General features: G+C 30.6%; 1 protein-coding gene across 1 annotated transcript in view; it reads left to right on the top strand.

The window, feature by feature from the left end:
- LOC148313424 (3-phosphoinositide-dependent protein kinase 1-like) overlaps positions 1–19464 on the top strand; it is a 212884-nt gene that overhangs the window by 33816 nt on the left and 159604 nt on the right. The window lies entirely within an intron of this gene.

The following is a 19464-nucleotide window of genomic DNA, read 5'->3' as shown; positions in this document are numbered from 1 at the left end:
GTGAAAATCTATCTATTTGTACTCGTAATTTTTACTCAGTGAATACCACTATTGAAATAGTGGTATTTACAAAATACAACTTAAATAAAAAAAACCTGGAATTCCGTTCGCAAACCGAGGCATTTTTTCTTAGGGACGTTTGTTCGCTACCCAGGATTCTAGATGTATCTCTAATGATAATCGCTTTCTGATTCTTGGTGTTCTGTATGCTAATTATAAAATAAATGCGATTGTAAATCATTCTCTTAAAGATGTTACACGCTTCACGTAGTAGGTCATATGGTAAATGCAAAATGATGAATACAGAAGTGCATGTGATTGTATCTTCCGTCATATGTCGCTCACTCCTTTCAACAACGTCAAATATCAAAAAACTTGATTTTTCATAATATCGCTTTCAAAGTTTTAAAAAAATGTATTAAAATTAAATTTCAAGCCACTTATTAAACTTTTTACTGTGCAAAGATTATTTTAGTTAAAACCAAAATGTTTTTTCTCCATTTGAAAAATATTTAGTACATTTAGAAAAATAATTAAATATTACCTTTTCTTCAAAATGCAAAAACAACACTTTCTGCCCTGTAGCGGGTAAATATTAAGTTTAAAATATGCCGCTTTTGCTGGGATATAGTACATTTTCTAGGCATTCCGAAAACATTGACGAAACAAACACAACTGAAAATTGACGATTTTTGATATATGACGTTGTTGAAAAGAGTAAGCGATGTGTGATTTCATATTTCGTGTAAACAGTCTTGAGGCCAATATTGGAATAATAATTCGCGGGTGAGCTAAGCTAAAACTATAGAATTATCAGTGAGTCAGATATGGATTAACGCGAGTGAGAAAGGTCACATAATTTGTTATACATTCGTTCCCTATAATTATTTATTATCCAAATGTCAAGTGACAAAACTTCCCAGTCCACTCACTCAAACAACATCTCTGTGAATGTGTTATGTCTCTAAATAATCAGTCATTTCCATAGAATGTCATACAGTATTATACTTTGTGTGTGTATGGATATATATATATATATATATATATATATATATATATATATATATATATATATATATATATATATATATATATATATGTGTGTGTATGTGTGTGTACGCATACTCTCTTAACTTTTTATAACTACCATGGCCTATACAAAATTTCATCCATGTACGATTATTTTGACCCGTGCCGACGAGGCCCTACGATTGGTATACAGTATATATCTTGAATTCTAGAAACTTATATTTCATATGAATTGGTTGTGACTTTGTCATAACAGAAATCATCCTGCATGCAATGGACTTCCTGCTACTTTATATCTAAGGAACTACGTTTTAGTATAAATAATTCTTAAGGAAAACAGCATTGTTGTATATCTCATAATTAATCAATGAGAAATGTTATTTTCCTCTAGCAGGTTGATAGCTTTCATCTTAAGTTCCTCTGAATGTTTTTGTATATCATTTCGTATCTGTTATGCGGTGCGTTGTGCATCGCGGCCAAAATGTACGAGTAAATACGTCTATACGTAAATACGTATAGACGTGAATATGTACATCGGGCGCCGTTTTCGGCGTCTAGCTGTGGGATGCCGCGTAACGGCGCTTTCCGTTACTAATACCTCAGCCTAATACGTCACACCTGTAAAAGTGTGTCACTTTATTGCGCGTCTCTTTTCCCATGATTCAACCTTGCGCGTATGCGACCCAGCACTGTTTTTGTTTTGTTTGCAGTTTCATTTGTCAAATGATGCCGTAACGATGCTGACAATGCCGTCTTTTGTTGCGACAGATTTTCCCATCCGGACTGTATTCCCACCTTTAATGAGTAAAATAGCGTAAGGTATTTGTATGTACTTGATTTTAATTATTGAATAACTCGTCTCTGTAATTAAATTTGTCCCTCGAAAAACTTTTTTGTTGGGTAGTCAGTTTTCTATATGGGTATGTATTGTATTATGATTATTTAAATGATAACTTCTTTCAAAGTAATGTTTTAAAAATATTAGCCAGAATCAAAATCGATTTATTTGTAGCGAAAGCGGTTTTACCTTCCAATTTTATTCTTTAACTGATTTATATTTACTCGCAAAAAGTAAAAACTAGAATCAATATAGAAAAATCCTTTTTATTTCTATTAGTTGTATAGTATTATTTAAAAGACTTGGCACGATCAGATCAATCAGAACCTAAAATCTGGTGGTGTCAAAAGTCTGCGTAATCGGAGGGCATGTATGAATAGATGTATTGATGCGAAGGAGGCGAGGAAGTGTACATATGTCAGGACAGAATAGGGTGGCGTTCCATCCTTTCTGCCTAACCCTGCGGGGAAACGGCGTGATGGTAGTAGTCGTATTATTTCGTATAAGTGTTTAACATAAAAATCGTTTCTATCAATGAATGCAATAAGTTGCGTGCACGGAGTTTTTGATTAAAGTAGGCAGTAGATGTTGGTAGTAAGGTACGGTATAATGGGCACTGCTTTTCTGCCTATATGGAATGTAACTCCTTGCATACTATTTAATTTATTCTGATCATTCAAATGCATCTAAAAATGGGCGTAATTTTTCGAAATAAGTATTCGTTCAATCAACATGCAATTACGGGTTCACTTATTTCCTAACTTGTTTGTTTACTGGTGTCAAATTTCAACATCAAAAAGTTCTTATCAGATTGTTGAATAATGTCACTTTATACCTTGCTTCATCTTTTTTGTATCTAAATATTTGAGTCTTACATCGTTATTATTTTCTAAATTCTGAGAGAAATCCCTAGTACCTTGTTTTGTCTCCAACATCGTCAATCACAAGTTGCTGTGAACTGTTACAAATGATATCTCAAGGGATGTACCGTGAACATTATGGTTTACTTGCACTTCAAGTTCTTACCATATAATGGGCACGTTCAGTATGGTCCGCTGCATCGCAACCAGACTCGCGAGCAACATGAACTTGCCTACAGGTACTTGGTACTATGCACTCCGTAGAGCACAAAGAGCAGATGTGAAATACAACCTCTCCGTACCTGCACCTTCCCTATTGCGTCTCTTTTTAACGATCCGTGACCACTCGTAGACATTACACATTGTACTGGTATAGTGTAGATACGTACCTTTATTAACTTTTCCAGAAGATTCGAGACCGTTCTGCCATATTCAATAATAATAATTTTGTATGATTTAAAAAACTACCTCAAGGGCGCTTATACAGATATGGATTGTGATATGAAAATGATAATGGGAGATAAAAAAATATTAAAGAAAAACATTTTCCATCGGCTGAGTCTGAAGGGTAGAAAGTGAGGCCATCGTATTATAGCGCCATCTTCTCAGTCTTCTTGGGCTGGAGCATGGCCAAGAGGTTGGGCAGGATGCCTCCCTGAGCGATGGTAGCGCGATGGTATTATTACATGACAATTGTTTCAACTAAAATATAAATTTTTATGCATACGTTGTAAAGCAGGCGTTAAATTGAAAGTTACATGTAACTGTAGATATATATGTATTTATTTATATATATATATATATATATATATATATATATATATATATATATATATATATATATATATATATATATATATATATATATATATATATATATATATATATATAAATAAACATTCATGGAATTACCGAACTTTTTGTGGGTAATTTTACAGTGCGGCATATCTGTAAACGTGATTAATGCAGCGATAAGATTACTCTCATTCGGACTATAGCTCTAACTGTTGAAATTTCTAAATAACGTTAATCTTAATATTCGAACAAAACTGTTTATTATTATATTACTGTTGTGATTTTACGATAAGTCTGTGCTTTGTTATCCATTGTTTCTCTAAGTATAGTTTTCCCTTCTCAAATCGTAGTTATAATGCCACTTGCGTTTGACAGCAAAATCCTTTCGTATCCGGTTTCCTTCACAGTTAAGTCTTTGTTGGTTCATTGGCTCGAAGCTGTGAGCCGGAAATGCAGCTCTGAATACACAAAAAAAATATCTCTGCACGCTGACTTTTTTTGTATTTGAAATGAGAGCTTAATATAGATAATTCTTCGTGATTGAGATAGGTGTTATTGAACAAAGATCAAAACATTTTAAATATCTCACAATCTTTTTTAAAGAATCATATGTAAATGCCTCTATTTTATATGCAAAATACATTAAAAACACCGAGACGAATTAAAACATTATAGGTTAATCTTGCATTCATTTTGTGATTGGCGAGAATCGAACGTGCTACGCCAGTTTCGCAGTCGAGCGTCTACACATAGCCACGGCACTTAAATTCATTATATATCCATCAAACCTATGAACTTTAATAGATTTATATTATCCACTGACACTTCGTGATGGAATTGCATTTTTAATTTATTATTAGATTAAAACCAATATTTTTAGCTTTTCCACTTTTTTATTTGACCAGCGACCGGGTTTCGTCGTTACCGACATCATCAGATGAAACCCGGTCGCTGGTCAAATAAAAAAGTGGAAAAGCTAAAAATATTGGTTTTAATCTAATAATAAACTATGAACTTTAGTATATGTTCTGTACTCTTACTTTATTTGCGTATTCACTTATTTGAATTTCCACATGCTATAATGAAATAACGAAATAAAAGGTCATTCAATCCTTTTGGGGATGGAATAATTCCAACACCCAACTACATATTTGACACAAAAAAATATTGCTCCCCCGATATGAAATATAGAACTCATTATGCAAAGCGGTGTCACAGAAAATGCTGTACCTTTTTTGCTATTTAAAAAATATTGGATTAAAAAATATATGCTTCGCAAGACCGCGAAGCCTTTGCCATAGTGATCGCCAACGTTTAGGGGACCTAACAAGGCACACTAAGATGTATTTTTAAAAATTAGTAAAGTTTTTTGTCGTTGTTATTTTTATGAGAATCCTTCATAGTCTTCTTTTAATATGAAAGATAAAATTCTTCAAAATAATCGGGTTTTTTTCAGTTCTAAAATATAAAGTGAGCAAAAGTGGACCACCGTTTTGTTTGCACATAATGAGTTTTACTTTTTTACCGACTTTATTATAATATTGTATTAATTTCAAATATTCAAATAATTTATCGTCTCGTGACTGTCTAATTAATAATCTAGCAAATAATTGTTGGACATACAATTTTCAACCCCTATTCGTATGGCGAGGCTTCATGTCAGTGTTAAAGCCAGCAGTGTACTAACAATATGACACGCGCGTAATTCCATTGTCCAGTTGGCAAATTTGCGTGGAGTCTACCGCCGCCGCCCGTAATTTTTTCGCAGAATTCATTTCGCGAATCATCGCATGAAGGGTTCGTCAGTGAGTCACCCCATGATTTTCTATTATACACGCGTTACATTTGTCATGAGTCACACGAGTAAACACTCCTTTGAATAATTCTGCCAATATGTTTGAAACGTCCAAATGTCAAATAAGCCGAATACAGAATTAGCGTTTCATCTTTATGTTCCTAGAAAATATTTTTCATAATATTTACTGTGTGTCGTATTTATAGAATTTGTACTTCCTGTAATGACTTATAATAATAACTGAGCATTCTTCACCTCAGAGTTTGCTGATAATATAATTATTTTTGCTCTTGACATCAGTAATTGGTAAAATTATTATGGTTTATCTATAGCTTCTCCGTGGATATTGTCCATATCCGTTATATAATTGCTTACATGTTCGGCTATATGTGGAAGGTCCAAGGTTCGATTCCTGGTGGCGTCAGCATTATTATTATGTGTTTTACTGTACTCTACCTTTTTTGCTTGTGTCCTGTCAAGCCCCCTAACGTTAATAGATAATTAAATAATTAACAATAGTTAAGTGATTTTTTTTATAGATTGTATAGTTTTCGCCACTCGTATCATTATTGGATATCCATATAGCCTCAATACTTTATATATATATATATATATATATATATATATATATATATATATATATATATATATATATATATATATTATATATATATATATATATATATATATATATATATGTAAAAATATATAAATATATGTATATATATATATATATATATATATATATATATATATATATATATATATATATATATATATATATATATATATATATATATATATATTACATAACAGTATTATAAATAAGTGCTACCAATCTATTTAAGTTGGTGCTTATAATATTTCTCTACAGTTACTTGTAAGTCTTAATTAAACGCCTACTTACAACATTAAATGAGATTTATCCAGTTCGCTTTTTTTTCCTAATTAGTCTTATTAGACTCAGCGTGAAAATTTATCAGGCAAACGGGCAGTCTCGCGTGCGTTATAGCCACCGTTTATACTAGAAGTATACTTTACTGTTACTTCAACAACTTGGGCCTACAAGGATCATGGCGGAACCAAACTACGGTGCATTGACGCGAGGCACTATAGTTCTCGCAAAGGCATACACAGTTCATCGTCTGCGGCCGAAACGCGAGTAATGTCCGTAATCATCTTCGAAATGAATCTTTTGTTATAATACATCGTCTATAACGGTGGAAAAACCGTAAATAATGAATTTTAATTGAATAAATGTAACATTATTGATTTAAATTACTATGCATTAACATTTATACTCGATTAATTTTAACTGTTCAGTTGATTTCGGGCACAAATTTGTGCATTTCCCGTTTGGAAATAAGAACATTTTTACCGCTCGCTATCTTCCATGGATTGCGGTACTCCGGAATGCGGTACTTCCTATTATTAACCGAATACTATTTATCGACAGTACGAAAGCCGACCAATAAGCGACGCTCGGTCGAGATGGCTCGGATGCGCCACGGACTAAATTCACACATTCCTAAGCGTGAGAAAGCACACAAGTCAAATTCCGAAAGACTTGAGTCAATGAACACGGTGTCAAGGGTCGCCAAGGGAACTCATCTCGCTCACAATGCGAGACGACTGAGAAGTGGGCTAAGTGCCTGCACAATATTACTTTTGCATTTAATATTTTCGTTTTATGTTTTCACTTGATTGGATCTCAATCGTACGAGTAATGTATGTATGCGGTGAAACCACTCCACAATATCTAAATACTTACTTGATATTTTTATTCATTTTTCTATTTTTCAACGTTGATTATTCTTTATATTTTATAGGCAAATCTGAATTTATACATGAATATACACCAAGGATTTCTAAATAAATTAACGTTTTTTTGCTTTTAATCTCATCCTTATTCAATATTTTTATTATTTACGTATTTATCTGCTAATAAAGCAAGGGTTTGATATGTTAAATTTTTAACGTACATTTTTTAAAGTGATTATTTTTATAGTGTTTGATATTTTTTTTAAATAAAGTAACATACTGAATAGCTTAATCCAAAGTTCGTAGTTTCGAATTTCACACATTTGTGACGATTTATCAGATTTTTTTTTATTTCGCAGCACTTGTTTAGGTAGCTTTTCGTCGATAGTAGTTAGCTAATTAAAAAATATATTTATAAAAATCGTAATCGTAGCATGTAATTGCTCACACTGTTTTACGCCAATTAAACGCGGCATAAACAAGTTACTCGCTGGCCTTTGCCCCAAAATAATATCAACGGATGATTCACGTGGTTTTCACTCTGGAATCATACATGTTTTCCAAGGATCCACCGGAATGATCTAGAAATACTACAATATATATAAATTCCTTTCATGGGAGTCAGGATTTTAATAGAGTTGTCCAGTGACACGAGTTACAGCTTTAAATTGTGCCGTTATGACTAGACATTGTATAAAATAATGTTGTATAGTATGCCCGTAAAGTATTCTATGTTATGTTACGTTTTCTTGACTAACCCACTCTCTTGCCAAAAGTGAAAAGATATACCGATCTACTTTATTGTATTATTTGATTTATTTTTCTTCTTTGTTATGCCTTATATAAAGTGATGTTGCGCAAATTATTAATCATAATCAACTTTCTTTATAAAGCATTACTTTATTACTCGGTGACACAAAGACAAAGTTCTATATGGCATTAAGTACGATTATTTGGGTTTATGTGTCGTGTAATAAATGATAATCCGATACTGCGTAATGAACTTTCCTCTGCATAATACCAAAGTAAATTCATGTTTGTTAACTTGTTTGTATTTTAGTTTTTTTTCATTTATTTTACAATCCTTTTTTTTCGAATTTGTATATTAATTTATCATTAATGTTAGAATCACACTTTGTCCTAGTTCTTTATGTGGCATCCAAAAAACATGTTCCAAATACATTGTATATTTCTTTCGGTTTAATTTTTTGCTTGCTTTATTTTTATCCTAAATTGAATCGACAGCTGGAATTCGGCATCGGAGGAGTCTAATCCCTCTTAAAAACAGACAATAAGGCCTACACCAAGAAGACGAATAAAAAGAAGATAACCTATATATAATGTAAACAATAAAATGTATGTGAATGTACATTTTTATTTATCTCATTTTAATGTGGGCATATTCATGAAAACTGCTTATTTTCTGATATTATTTTAATCTCGTTATTTTCAATAAAAATCAGAGAATAAGAGCACAACTTAGTTAAGCTACGAATTTCTTTATAATACAGAGAAGAACAATAATGAATATTATATTATTTTTTGATTCGGCATTACCTTTGTGGAATGAATGTTGATTTTTTTTTTAATTAAACACTTGTTATAAACCATTTAATCAGTTTTATTTTATTATACACGACTAGTTTCGAAAACTAACTGATGTTTTCATCTACAGGTGAAAATTAAAATACGTCACCATAATTATCTATGTTTCCTTTTACAAAATGTCCCGTTCCTTAACTCCCCCCCTCCCCTCCATTTATTACCCTATCAACCTCTATATGTACCCCTTAATATTTTTTGATCAATAGTTTTTATTTTCACTTGTAGATGAAAACATCGAAACTTTTCGAAACTAGTCGTGTATAATAAAAATAAAACTGTATTATAATTAAAATGTCACTTTGTTTTAATATCACTGTTAATTTATTTAAAGTGATTTTAAAACAAATTTACATTATAATTATAAAATGGAATATCAAAACTTAGTACTTCAAATATAAATTAAAATAAAACTCATTAAGTGGTTTATTGCAAGTGTTATTTTTTTTTAAATAATGATTATTTTTGATCCAATAATATTGAAAGATTGAAAAATGATTCTCACTTTTATAACATATTTCAAATCAATATATATTACTATCGTATCTCATGCCTGTATAGTTCCGCATACTTGTGTTTACGATTCATTTTCTTAAACCCTTTTGCTAGTAAACTCAAACTCCCAAGCTTCGAATTCTGAGTGATAGCACGTATCATAAATCTCCATTTGACTATTGGTATTAAGATAACTTTTACCACGGAGCAGCTGTAAATAGTCAACTAATAAAAACTTAAAGTTCGAAGTTAATCTGTCGTCTGTCTTCTGCTCCCTAAATAAATATAAATATCACGTAAACGGTTTTCTAATCATCCCATAAACATTGCGACAAAATGGCTATTTGAAAATTCTATCTTTGACTCTAATAAATTCATCTTTATATTATACTTTAAACTCATCGTTTTATAATGCTTTCACAATGAGGCTATTAAAATTAGCCGATTTCTTGAAATCGTAGCGAAACATCAGAGAGGGGAAGAGAGTTGATGTCAACAAAGATAATATTGGAAAACAACGTTTAATCTGAAAATATAATGAATCATTTTAATTTATAGTTTCTTTTAAAATATTTTTTTGTGTTCAGAAAATCAATATTCTTTAACGCATTATTTTTTGTTTTATTACATGACTTTGGTCTTCATTCAATTAATATCTTTTCGATATTCCACCACCTTCGATAAGTAAAATTGTTAGGAGTATTATTGGCTTGTCGCTAACTCAAAACATTTCGTAACGAGTCGTAAGAATGTATACTTACATATTGCATAAGAGAATTTGAATTCATCTCCTTCCCCCTTTTTCTGTTCCACGTTCCTTCGTAGTCATTCTCTGGGGAATGCATTAAGCATTACAGTCAAATACTTTGATGTTTATTTTCCCACTGCCACTACGGAGTTATTCCTTTCGATTCGGTGTTACAGAACCGCTCGTAAAATGTTACAAAATTTATTAACAGAATACATTCTTCGGGTATGTTCTTGTATGTTTAATGCTCCGTTTTATCTTTTTCTTCCATTTCATTTTATTTTATAGCCCCAGAGTGATTTCTTAACTTTTCATTGGATTATAAATATTAAATACTGATTCAATTATTTAAATTAATTCTTTGAAAGCGTTGGCCTCTATAGCGGATTCAAAGAGACGAAATTGATAAGGCAAGTAAACCAAATGAAAATAACACACTTTAACGCATAGAAATTTAATCCGCAATGTATGTAATTTATATAGTCATAACATGTTGTATCCTTTTGTGAAGTTCATTTATTTCTTATTAAAAATTATTAATTTTCTTTGATTCTACTTTGTATGTGTATAGGAATCTAATAATTTATGAGCAGTTACCGATATAACATTTCGGTTTAAATCAGCAAGCAATGAATCGCTAAATTTTGCCATGTAAAGTGTATGGCGTTCTATTCTCCCTGATTACCTCTGCGGGGATGCGGCGTGATGGTTAGTTAGTTGGTTAGTTAAATTCGATTATAATTAATATTCCCAAATGAAAACATTACAAAATTTCAATATTCCCACATATTTTCAGTGTTATGAATACGAGTGGTTGTTTCACGACTCTTGAAGATAATTCTAATAATGCTGATTCATGTGCCATGTTGTGTTTTTTTTTGGTATGCGTATACCAAATAAAAAAGAAATAACTTATTGATTATATTTCACTAAAAATAGAATTCATTAAAATAAGAATGAAATAAACATGCTGTATCACATTTCTTCGGCCTTCTTTTCGAGTTATATTTTCTTCTTTGTAAATTTTTCATTCATGGAGTATCTTGTTTTCGTGATTATTTTATTTTCGTAACCCCTATAATATTACCTTTTTTCTTCTTATTTTAATACTATAAGTGAAATATATCACAGGTTTTTGCGTTTGTATTATGATCGTATTTTTCATACATTCACATTTACATTTTAAAGCTATTTTCATGTTGTCATCATGCAACTTAAATAATTAGTCATTTCACTGGACAAATCATTATTTTAGGCGTAAGTTATGACAGTTTAGTTCAAAAAGTTTTTTATCGTTTAACCCTTTACACTGAATCACTCGTATCTCATTTAAACTAATCTTTCAATGGTACTAATTATTTATTCCCTCACTGCAACTATAAGAAACATAAATTCATTCCGTATTTAATAAATACTATTAGATACTCCCAACAATTAATGTAACCGGTGGAGTTTTTTAAGAATACTTTTTTAAAATTTATTTTAACATAATACACATGCATTCCAAAAAAAAATAAAACTGTAGAACAAAAACTCAAAAAAAATAAAGAAGAACTTTAAAATGAAAACTTGATCATTAAAGATATTCTTATTTATATTCAAAGCATTTACTTTGCGGTCAAACATTTTAATTGATATTAGTAATATTAGTAAATAACCGGTGAGTGGTTATTTACTAACATTACTAATATCAATTAAAGATATTCTTGTTTACATTTGTTTTCCAGGATTTTTTTATAAAATTTATTCTAAACTTTTACATTTGCAAACAGATTTTTTAAGGCATCTCAATTATTTTTAATTTATATTTGCTTGTATCTATGTCTCCTTAATTTTTCCGCGCTGATTTATCTGCTATATTGTTTTATTTTTAGTACATGTGAAGACTTTCCAAATCACAAAGTTGTTTACTAAGGGTTATGTTTTTAAATGTGTGACGCATTTCCCCGAAATAAGTATATACACATTGTGAAATATATGTTGTGATAGAGATTCCAGCCCGGCATTGCAAGCGGCCGGTCATTTCCGAGGATAGTAAACAGACCAGAGTGACTGTTCCAGTTACTGAACGTGTTCCATTCAAGACATCCCGAAGGAATGCGGCGTACTCCGGAATATTGCGGATATGATTCATGCAAATCTGCGTGGGAGGAGTAAACAAGCGCATACGAATGCGGGCTGCAGCTGTTATTGCACGAAATATAATGCTATTTTACTCTCACATTACCCAATATACCTTGTATATTATGTAACTTAATCATGTATTCCCGATGCTTTGTCGGTATTACTGACATACTGATTCGTTTCGGTAACTTTTTGATATTAAGTGGACAAGGTACATCGTACTTTAACATCCGATTCAGTCTAAAGGGCATTACTTTCAATTGGCGAGATGTCAGAATTTAAATCATATTGCAATTTAAAGATACTTTTTCGTCTAAATCTGACTGTTTTTTTTAACTGCAGCGCAGTCAATGTATCTTGTCCCTCCTCCGAATCATATTATTGTATCTTGTCCCTTCTTCTCAATATATCGAGGAAACTACACTCTCGCGATAGCTTTTAAAGGCTTGTACAAGTATAGGTACGCAACCTCCAGTACTCTAGCCCTTATAAGTATTATATTATTCCTATATATTTCTATATTCTTATATATTTCTCCTCTGTTTTCTTTCCCATATAACAGTTTGTTCTCCCTACGCTACTTCACTCGCGTCATCTACATCCTATCGAATATATTCCACTTCTTAATCCAAAAAACGAGTATAGATGTGAACACCTTGCCTTGACTAACGATCGAGTTAATACCGGGTCGTTCCGATGTGGTGTCCTATGCACCACTTAGTACGGATATAGACCAGCAAATAAGTAGATTTTGTCTCTTTTTTAACATGTACAATTTTACGGTTTCGCAACTTCGACTGGAACGTGAATATAGTTGGTGCTCCCTATATGTTGCATGTAGCTGTAAAAAAACAACAACTATGGAAGTTCTTCGTCAAACCCTTATCCGCACCCGATGGTGCATAGGCCATTGCATCATATAAAGCAGTGATATCTTGATCGTTAATACATAAAGGGAAGGTGATCAGCCCTCCGCTTATATACCAGTTCAGGGTATATTGAATAATATTAGAGTGAAAAAAATCGCTAACTGATAAATGTTACTTACCTACACATACTACGTATTACTTACATTATATTTTATTAATTTCATTAACAGACGCGTGTCGGGTTGTGGCTCCGTTGTTAGAGTCAAGACTATCTGGGTTCGAACTCACTGTACCACAACTTGATAATCGACCGCGAATTTAAATATTTGTATAATAAGAACACAAATATTTCTTCAAAAAAATGTCCATGTACTTCTATTTTAATTTTTCATCGTAATTAAATTTGTTACCCATTTTTTCCTGACGTCCCTTGGGTCATTGCGCTCGAAGAATTCGATTAAGCGTTTGCGCTTGCCTCGGTACCAATCGTTTCCCAGCATTTGCGCGAGGAAAATTGCATTGCTTCTAGGGGACTTCTCGTTGCGTTTCTGGCTTGACAATATTGAAAATTCAATTAAACGACACATACACAATGTACACACCATGAAATGAATGTACCACTGAGGTTTTATTCAATCTGTAAGGAATGCAATATGAATGGTATTTTTTTCCTTATAAATCTCTTATTTTTCATCCAAACTTTCCTTTTTTTAATACAACTTTTTCTTAATGTCTATTTTGACACGTGTTTCAGTTCATTCAACATCTTTAAAAACGATACCGAACGCATCGAAACACGTGCCACAATAGATTGACTTATTTAAATTTAAATTAAAAATGGATTGATTTTGTCACAGTAAATCAATGAAACATGAAACTTATACAATCACCTTATATCACTTACACAAGTTTTTTATATGAATTTCAAATTCCTTATCCTTATTTATGTGTTACATTCATTAATTTGTTTACAGGAGTTCTATTTTTATCGTATATATATATCAGCAATTCTCGCATAAAATCATAAAACTTTTTTTTCAATATACTCGTATGTCACTGACAGTTTAGAAACATATTCTCATGTGTTGAACAGTAATTAATTAATACAAGGCATTCGAGTCTTAATTAATATAACTTGATTATAAACGTATATTTTCATAATGTGTTTATTTTGGGAACTTAACTGAAAAAGGTGATTTTAAGGATTGTGTCTTCTTTCTTCTCTTCGTGTAATCACAATTGTTAATATATACACAATTTTAAGTGCATTTTCATAAAATATCAAGTTATTTAAAGATATCGCAACACAGGAATTTTTATAAAGGAGATCTATTCATTTACAGAGCGGCCTGTCACCGATTTTGTGGGATTATCAATTTATATACATTCATCTATTATAAATAATGTTTTATCGGTGATTGCTGCTAAACTAGCCTTTTTTGAAGAGCAAAAATACAGATAATGTATTTTTAACGAATTAAATCATTTTTATAAATAGATGATCATACAGATATAATTAAAACGAAATAAAAAACATTTGCGATTCATATTTTTGTATATCTTTAACCTATAACCTTAATAGATAGTAGACAATTTACGGAATATTTGTATAGGTTGATAGATTATTTTATTTATTTTTTAATATTTCAAGTACCTTATACGTTTGTTTTGGTCTTTATAGCACATGAATCTCTAGTGCCGATATTTTTATAGAGTAAACTTTTATTTTTAATGGTTAAGGGTAGAATGCAGACGATCCGGTTAAGTACTTCTTTTTTGTATGTGACTTTCTTAAAAGAAGTTAAAATGTTTATTGAAAATTAAAAAAAATTTAAAATTGAATGTGGAGAGAAAGGATAACAAGAGAATGAGTAAGAAATTACATTTTGGGAATGTGAACGGGAAAACAAAACGAGGACGACTGAGAAAGACTTGGCACGACCAGATCTATCAGAACCTAAAATCTGGTGGTGTCAAAAGTCTACGTAATCGAAGGGCAGGTGTAACTATATGTTTTGGTTGTGAAGGAGGTTAAGAGCGTGTGAGTAGTTCACTTGCCAACCACGTTATGTTAAAAATTAAGGTTTTTAGCTAATGGTGCCAAGCGGTAGAAAATTAAAAATATTACATCCATATTGAACATGATCTGCCGAAATTCGTTAAGTTCGGAATAAAATCGAATAGATAAATCAATACTCGCTATGCCGATCGATAGTTCACTTTCTAAAATATCTCAAAAAACCTCAAATCGGTAAATTTAATTTACTGCCGATTGCCGCCATTGACTAAAAAACTTATTTTTTCAGCATAACGTGGTTTGTAAGTGGACCACTCGTATATCAGAACAGAAGAGTGTGGCGTTCTATCCTCTCTGCCTACCCCTGCAGTAAAATGGCGTGATGGTAGTAGTATTAAACTACGAGCATTAGTGCGATGATTAAGAAACGTTTCTGATTAATCGTGGTCGCCGCTTTGGGTGCAATAAATTATGGCCACCAACACAGATAACATATTTTTTTTTTAATATTGCGCAATAATGTATTAAGTAATGGCCACGACTTCTAAAAATAGATTATACGTGTAGGTGTTAAACTTGTATTAAGTTGTCAATAGTCTCGTTAGGAGAAGTGATTGGCAAAATGATATTGAAATCTCGCTAGTGCGAATGTAATTTTCCAAATTTACGACTGTGTTTGTTTGTTCTAACGTATAACATTTCAGCTTCGCATACTAATTATTACTATTTCAAGCGTATATTAATGCCACTGAAAGTCATTTATAACAACTATAAAAATAATTTTATGGTTTTTAATGCCAACCGGTGATTTTAAATTTGCTTTTTTTTTCCTTGGCAACTTTTTGACCTTTGATATCTGGGGCGGGCCGTGACAGAACTGAAATCCGTACGAGTGCATATATATATATATATATATATATATATATATATATATATATATATATATATATATATATATATATATATATATATATATATATATATATATATATATATATATATATATATATATATATATATATATATATATATATATATATATATATATATATATATATATATATATATATATATATATATATATATATATATATATATATATATATATATATATATATATATATATATATATATATATATATATATATATATATATATATATAAATATTTATATATATATATGTATATGTATATATATATATATATATATATATATATATATATATATATATATATATATATATATATATATATATATATTATATATATATGTATATATATATATATATATATATATATATATATATATATATATATATATATATATATATGTGTGTGTATATCCGCAATACCGTTTTATAATAAACTAGTACAATTTATTGGTAAATTTTAATACATGCACCACCAGAATACTTCCGATTTTTCAGCTTAATTTTACAAGTATAGCGTTTTCTTTTTGTACTAAAGTAAAATTATTGTACTTACCTTTACCATTGTGATGGACCTATCAACATTTTTTTTAAAAATATTTTTAACATTAAAGCTCATAAATATTTTTGGCAATTGTCCCAGAGAAATTTAACCTTAACGAAATTTCATGTAATAATTGCATACACAAACATGAATTTAACGAACCATATGTACTAGTATTTCCGATTGTTATTTTATTTTCATTTTTTCTAACCCCTTATATGCACCCAATGGTGCATAGGGCACTGCATCATATAAACGCAGTGTTATCTTAATCGTTAACACATGAAGGGAAGGTGATCAGGCCTCTGCTTCAGGTATCAGTCCAAGGAGTATTACATAAATATTGGAGTGAAAAAAGCTATTTTATTTTTTGATCACCCTCCCCCACTGGGAATCAAACCCGGGACCTCCAGTACGGTAGCTAAATACGCTTACCATTACAACACGGAGGCAGACTAATAATTACAAACACAAAAATTTATTAAACGAAGCATGTGTGCTAGTATTTCAGATTGGTAATATTACTTATATATTTTCTTCAAACATTGTTGATATTAGATCGCTTGAATGCCACAATAATTGTGTTATATTTAATAAAAATCCCTCGTTTTATTGTTTGCAAATTGCTTTCAAAAACTGGCGGTCGATGTCCGCTGCCTAAATTTATATGTACATAAATTTATGTACACATAATACTTGATGTGAATAAATTAAACGATTCCACTCAACCTTCGCGTGATATTTAATTAATGTACGAATATTTTTATTCGCATTCTTCGGTAAGTACGTAGTATTTTGTGAACGACCAATGTGTTTTTTTGTTGTTTATACCATAACCCGACTTAACAAAAAGTAAATCGAGCATTATTCCGATTCTAAGCACTTCGGCTAATAAGCACTTCCAAAGTCTCACGACAATAACTTGTTACACCTGCTTCATAACAAAATTTTATTATTCCGGCTTTTCAAAAATATTTTCAACATATTTTGATAACATAGTCGTAATATCCAACTTTTTTAATGCTAAATGTGCTATTCAAATACAAACCTGCATATTACATAATATAAATACATATATTTCTTCTTTAAACCCTCATCCGCATCCGATGGTGCATAGGGCACTGCATCATGTTAACTCAGTGCTATCTTGATCGGTAAAACATGAAGGATAGGTGATCAACTCGCCGCTTCAGGTACCAGGGTACTAGTGAAAAATCACTTATATTGATTTGATTTCCCCTAGGATTCAAACCCGGGACCTACAGTGCGGTAGCTTAGCTTGCTGACCACTACACAACGAAGGCGGATAACGTTATAAATTCATTTGTTTTTTTATTGTTTCAATTCTGCAATTAATTGAGAAATGCATTTTTCACATTTTTATGACAAATGTTTTATGAAAAAAAAATCTGTTTTATGCGTTGGAACTGATAGATGCGTTTTTAATATTTTTTATGTGTGCTAGTATGAGTTATGTTTTGTTATTTTTAAATGTTTTGTATATCTATGAATTTATGATTCTACATAATAAATTTTATAAAATATGTATTTTTATGATTTTTCATAGAAATATTCCATCTTAGCGCTGTGTTTCATTTTTTTATGAATCTTTTATATACATATATTATATTTATATAAGGTTACGTCTATAAACATGTCATTCAGGTGATATATTTAATTAACATTGGATTAAAAAAAGTAACATATTCAGACAACAATTTCAGTGACGTGACACAAGGCATCGAACCCAATTTTTTTTAAATTTGCAATCAACACAAATTAAACAACATTTATCCAGTAATTAATTTAAAATTTAACAGCCAAATCGGTTTTATCTCGTGAGTTATATATAATAATAAATATATTGATTTCGCGTTTTCTTTGTAGAATCACAAAAATATTTATGGATATAAATATAACTTTTGAAAAACACCGCTTTTAAGTTTATTAATGTAAATGCGACTAGTTTCTTGAACTACAGATATTCTCAACAGGCGAAAATATAAACTAAATATAAAAACGTTGTTTTTTATCTGTTTATGAGAACATCTGTAGTTGTCGAAACTAGTGGTGTTTACATGAATGAAAATGATAAAACGAGAACTATATAGTTTTTTCCACTTCTATTTCATTTGACCGGGTTTTGTTGTAACCGACATCATTGACTTGTGGAGGGCTAGACGAAATTCTCTGTAATATACTCGACAAGACAGGGGTTGAAAACCATGATTTTGTAAAAAATTTCTGGCAAAATGACTTTAAATTGTATGAATTTACATAATCTAACTAATAATTTTTGTCTCGTAGTTTTTGACTTAAATTATAAATTATACATTGTATCCCAGACTGTAATGTTTTCAAAACGTATAAGGCAGCATTTCTATCAAAAATAATAATAAATTAATCAATAGTTTCGATCGCTGGCCTCCATTCTTTTTTTTTTAGTTTCCAAAATGATGTTATCCTTTTTATACATAGTATAGATCAGCCCTTAAAAAGCTCTTGTTTCTTGCGAATAAATATCGTAAATATTCATAGAAATTATGTAATTCAAAGACAGTATTTTAAATTTGAACATTTTTTACAAATGCTGGATTTTTCTTTCATGTAGCAAACAGCTGTTATTACTTGTCTTCAATTTTCAACTATAAGTGTCAACCCTGAAGTTCACACAACTTTCGTTATATTCTTGTCTATCATAGGTAGAATGGTAAATATTACACAATGAGTGATCACTCAAACGAGCCGCTGACAGGTTGGAATCCCCGCAAGTACGCACACTTCCGTATTTTCAATTAAATTACTTCTTAAGACCCAGTATTTGTTAAGTCGCATCTCAATTTTCTCTAAATCCTGGTAACATTTTACATAACAGATTTTTTTCTAAAACACCGTTTTTGTATTGAACAAAAAAGTTTTTCTACGCAATAATTATATGGTTTTGAAAATAAAAGAATTATTGCAAGGTAAGGAATTAAAAAAATACATAAAATAAAAAATTCCATATATTGTTAAAAACAAACAAAAATATCAAATTCTTTGAAAAAAGCGGGAGTCA

This window comes from Brachycentrus maculatus, unplaced genomic scaffold (assembly GCF_059751285.1).
Source record: "Brachycentrus maculatus isolate JH-2025_06_01 unplaced genomic scaffold, ASM5975128v1 h1tg000012l, whole genome shotgun sequence".
Lineage (NCBI taxonomy): Eukaryota > Metazoa > Arthropoda > Insecta > Trichoptera > Brachycentridae > Brachycentrus > Brachycentrus maculatus.
The sequence above is the reverse complement of the archived record's forward strand: the minus strand, read 5'-3'. Positions and strand labels throughout refer to the sequence as shown.